Source organism: Gossypium hirsutum, chromosome A03 (assembly GCF_007990345.1).
Source record: "Gossypium hirsutum isolate 1008001.06 chromosome A03, Gossypium_hirsutum_v2.1, whole genome shotgun sequence".
NCBI classification, from domain to species: domain Eukaryota; kingdom Viridiplantae; phylum Streptophyta; class Magnoliopsida; order Malvales; family Malvaceae; genus Gossypium; species Gossypium hirsutum.
The window spans coordinates 8,179,376-8,185,102 of NC_053426.1; the positions used below are offsets into that span (position 1 = coordinate 8,179,376).

The 5,727-nt window shown below is 26.0% G+C and overlaps 1 long non-coding RNA gene across 1 annotated transcript; it reads left to right on the forward strand.

The window, feature by feature from the left end:
* The first annotated feature begins 3,934 nt into the window (after positions 1 to 3,934).
* LOC107887994 (uncharacterized) lies at positions 3,935 to 5,319 on the forward strand. Its single transcript, XR_001681234.2, has 3 exons — positions 3,935 to 4,322; positions 4,537 to 4,584; positions 4,949 to 5,319. It is a non-coding gene; the product is annotated as an uncharacterized lncRNA (long non-coding RNA).
* Positions 5,320 to 5,727: the final 408 nt, after the last annotated feature.

Below are 5,727 nucleotides of genomic sequence, written 5' to 3' on the forward strand. Positions count from 1 at the left end.
TTTAAAATGAAATATTTTAAAATAAGTTAAAAAGTTAATCGATAAATCTTTGATCTATAAAAAGATAACTCATTGCTTGTTGATACATAAATTTGCCATAGAAAAAAAAATTAATTCGACATGCTTTCTCGTATCCATGCTTGTATCGGGATTTAAATTGATAATATCATTAGTTATTTTTGTTAAAGTAACTGACATGATTTTTTAAACAATTTTAAGCCTTTGGCCAACATGTAAATTTATTATTGATTGAATATGATTGATTGAAGTTTTATATAGTCTTGACAATATGATCAAATAACAGTAAAAGTAAAATAAAAAAAAAAAACACATCTCCGCCTTAGTAGTAGCTACTAACAATGTTATTTAAGGGTGAGAGTTTGATTAAATCAAGTAAAAAAAATCTAAATTAGTTGAGTTGACGAGTCTTGTTTTATCATCCTAACTTGATTTGAAAAAAAAAAGTTGAGTAAAATGAAATTTGAGTTGAGTTGAATCGAAAAATTTGTTTGAGTAATTTTTTTTTTAAATATGCATGTCATTTTTTTCTGAGCAAAATATGCATGTCAAATTAAAATCGTGTTGACAATATGATTGAATTCCAAGCTAAAGCATGTAAATTTGAGACCATATATACTAGAAAATTATTTCCAAGCAAAATAAGAGAAATTTAATATAATTTAATATGTTAGATTTAATTTGGTAATTTAGTTGTTTAAGACCTTGAATTTATCATTTGAAAAAAAAATATTTTTTATAAAATTTTGAATTTTTAAAGATTATTTTAAACTTTTTTATAATTTTTTAAAAGGGACCAATTTGCTCATCTTAGAATTTGATAGGGATCCAACGGGTATTTACTCCAACTTGTTTTTTGTGTTGTAAAATTTCAACTCGATTCAGACCAAAAAAACTGAATTACATATTTAAGTTGATTTGAAAACCCAAATAACTTGATTTGATTAACTTAAAGTTCAATTTTTTTTAGTTTATTCAAATTGAATCGAGTTTTACTCCTTCCTAATATTATCAAGTTGGGTCCAACAATAACTTTATAAAACCAGAGGGAACAAATTCTATCAAATTAAAATAAATAATTAAATCTCAAAATTTAACACATTGGATAGATAAAAACGAGTAATATGGGGGGTTTGATGGATTTAACCGCTCCATAAAATTTCAAAATTTAACACAATAGATAGATCAAAACGAATATTGAGGTTTGGTGGATTTAACTGGTACATTAAATCTCAAAATTTAACACAATAGATAAATCAAAATGAGTACTATAGCTTCATTAAATCTCAATATTTAACACAATAGATAGACCAAAACGAGTAATATATGGGTTTGGTGGATTTAATTGCTCCATTAAATCTCAAATTTTAACAAAATAGATAAATCAAACGAGTAATATGAATCCATTAAATATTAGTATTTAACACAATAAATATATCAAAATGAGTAATATGAGAATTTGATAGATTTAATCGCTCCATTAAAATTTGATTTGTTTGAATTATTATTTGAAATGTGTAATTTTCAATTTTGAAGGTATTTTTTTATTAATTTTGTCAAATAATTTGATTCAATTAAAATTTACACAATTTTTATTACTCAAGATTCAATGCAATATAATTTTTACTTTTAAAAAATGTATAATATGAAATAGAAAATAATTTAAAATGGAAAAAAAATAAAAAAATTCACTATCTAGAAGTTAAATATTTTTCTAAAAAATTGGTTGCATAAAAATAAAAAAATATTAACTTCTGAAAAAAATAAAATGATTAAAAATTATAAAAGAAGAAAATATGTTTGTTTATAATTTAAAAAATTAATTATTTTAAGTAATTTCATTAAAATTAAATTAAGTTAGAGAATATAATATATATATGTATATATATATAGATGAGTGTATAATAATATTTTTTTTATATTTAAAATTTAATAATGTAATATTATTTTATTGGTATCTAAAAACTATACTTTTAGGATTCTCCTCATATAATTTATTCTTAACTTTTTATTCCTAAATTTTTTATACTACACGTGTAACTCAATTAGTGGTTAATATTTTTTTAGACGTTTGTGACCATGTTTTACTTAATAAACCATTACCTTTAAAAAATATCTATTATTTTTGACATGCTATAACTATACCAATGTTAATAATTTTTGTTTGTTAAATGTTATTTATATTGTTTAATTCAAATTAATAAAAATTCTATTATATAAAAAATATTATTGATAAAATGTTATTTATAATAATAAATTTTAATTTTATTTGGTATATAATTGCAACACTAATAAAATGATAATTAGTTTAGAATAGTATATTGTTAATAATTAATATATTTAGTTGTGTAGTTCAAATTATTAAAAACTCTATTATACAAAAAAATATTATTGATATGATTTTATCTATTATTTTTTATAGGATATTTTATCTATTATTCTCTATTATTTAAAAAATATTTATTTAATATCAATTGAGTAATTAAATGAACAATAAAAGATATTTTTGTTGATTCAAAAGTTGTTCCAAACTCTTCCTTTTATATTTTAACTAGCGACAAATGTGTTGTATGTGGTTTTACACGTTTAATATTTAATTTTTTTTAAAATATTATGTTTTTATTTACAGTAGTTAACGTAAAATAATATTTTTTATTTGAATTATTAAATATAATTAAATATATTAACTTATTATTTCAAATATTATAATAAAAAAATTTCAAATAATAGCTAAAGCCTTTTTAACATATTCAACATACAATATAGTTTTACTTTATCTAATTAATGCAAAATAATATTATTCAAAATAATAACTAATTAATATAGTTATCTCTAATAGTAATTAAGTAATAATTAAGATACTTGGAATTCATAACTCTATTTTACATTAATAAAGTTAGCACAATTTTTTTACTAATAATTATAGTCTAAATTCTAATTATTTTTAAATATGCAATTATTAAAACTTCTTTTAAATTATAATTATTTTTTGTACAAAATTATAATTATTTTTAAATGTATAATTATCAAATATTCTATTTTATTTCAACTTTGTTGACTAAGAATTCTAAATTAAATATTATAAATTATTTTAAAATGTAAATTTAGTAACATGATAAATTTAGTAACATGATGAAAAATAAAGGGCATTTATATATAAAAATTAAGGTAAAGTACAAAGATAGTTACTTTTGTTTGCTTTGAATTACATTTTAGTTACTTATGTTTGAAATGTTACGTTTTAGTCACTTATGTTATCATTTTGTTACGAATTGGTCACTCTACCATTAAGCTCTGTTACCCTATGTGACAGTCCAAATGGGTTTTAAATGCCAATTTGGATGTCCTACGTGACAGCCTAAATTAAATTTATTTAATTAAAAACCTATTTTCATTCTAGCAATTGGACATCCAAGTTGGTATTTAAAACCCATTTGGACTGCCACGTGGGACTGTCGTTAGGGAGGTAACGAAGCTTAACGGTAGAGTGACTATTTCGTAACAAAACGATAACGTAAGTGACTAAAACATAACATTTCAAACATAAGTAACTAAAATGTAATCTGAGTAAACAAAAGTGACTATTTTTATAGTTTACCCTAAAAATTATATTTATTTAATTAAGAAACTTGGATTTTTCTTATTATTAATTTATTCAATTATTTTCAATGATTTTATAAATTTAAAAATTTATTAATTAATAATATATTATGTTATTTTTTAAGTAAAAATTTTAAAAAATATGACCAAATTAATTTTTTTTTGAAAAAATAACATGGTGGTTGCCATTAATAAGAGAAAAGGAATCAAATGTGCATAAATGCCATGTGTCTTAAGCTATGCCTCACCATTAATCGGTGGGTGGCCTAAGAAAAGAAAAACTGAATTAAAGAGACTACCTAAAGGCCTTCAAACATCTAGAAAACATTTCCTAATGAAAACCCTAAGAATATTCATGTATTTGATAGAAAACCATCATGGAGTAATCTCATGGCCTCTTCCCAAGTGACATTTCAACAGCCAAGCAACTCATCTATCCATCCACTTCTATTATTGTCCATCATGTTTTAAGCCTATACTAGTTAGGCCTTCAATGGAACATTCTGTGAAAAGGAAACCGTCAAAAGTTATGATATTTAATCTTCCACCATATTTCCTCTGTCGATTAAACGTCTTCTATCTTCATTAGCTGCTATTGTGGCTTTTGGAGGGGCTTCCTCGATCCAAACCCTTAGCTCCATCCACTATTTCCCTTCTTCAACTAGAGCATGCGTCGAGTGGTTCGCCTTCCTTCTGACAAAATAGTAAGTAAATCATTCAAATCTTTATGCCCTTCTTTTTTTATTTCTTCTACGATTGTTGCAATGCTGGACTTATCCTCAGATTTTGACTTGATTTTTTCTATGATGGTAAGGGAGTTCCCCTCTATTGCCATATCATGAAATCCTAAGGTAAGAAAGTCCCCCTCTATTGCCATATCACGAAATCCTAACTCTTCGACATTGACACTATTTGCAGGAATGTAATCGCCTCTGCTGATGTTGCACCAGCTATAAAATGATTCTGGTAAGTGCATGTTGCAAGAATAAATCCCTCATAATCATGAAAAATAATCCTTGTTACAGAGTCTTTCAATGTTTTATTATACGCTGCATCAAAGTTTCCTTTTACTTCGTTTGATCATGGTGGTAGCCATGTTGCATTTTGTTGGTTCAAATTCCTAGAAGTGCTTGAATATAATAGAATGTTTTCTGCTTGGTATGCTTTGATAAAAGAGGTTAGTTTTGTAATGTTTTGTCGTTTCTCTTGATGATAAGTTTTGTTCATTTGGTTCCATATTGCCCATAGAGTAATTGCGAGTTTTGTACATTTCTCTTCATTCATGCAATTAAATAAATTAGCTAACCAATTTTTCCATTATTATACTTAGAGACTGATTGAACCATCAATACCAAGCCTTTGCAAAGTATCTCTGATTGTTGTGCATTCCCAAAAGATGTGGCTAATCGATTCTTTCTCAGATTTGCAAAATGTGCAAAGTCCACCATTAGCAGCTTTCTAGATTGGAGATTTCTTAGAGTAGGAATATAGTTGTGTATTATTCGCCAAATTGTAATTTTTATTTTGGTTGCCACCTTCAGGTTCCATAATCTGTTGTAAGATTTCATTTGATTTATCATTTGTGTTGAGTCCTCCCTTTGATCTGTGGGGTCTGAAAGTAACCATTTGTAATCGCTTTTAGCGAAATAAACACTTGTATTGTCTCCTCTCAATATTCTAATGTCCTCAAGACCAGCACTGTAACACCCCTAACCCATATCCGTTGTCAGAATAGGGTTACGAGGCATTACTGAACAATACGCATCATTCACATACATAACACATACATTTATGCATTCATAATCAAAATCCATTCAAAACATTCACATTGTCCCTTATATGGCTCTACGAGACCTTAAAACATGTTTAAAAAAGGTTCGGGACGAAACCGATAATATTTAAAGACTTCAGGAAACTTATAAAATTTTCATGCATACAGGGTACACACGCCCGTGTAAACAGGCCGTGTGCCTCACACGGCCACCAGACACGCCCGTGTCACAGGTCGTGTGGAAACAGGGCATACATACTGACTTGTATCACATGGTTGAAAACACGCTCGTGTGTCATGGCTGTGTGAAATCTGGAGGGTATACTGACTTGCGTCAC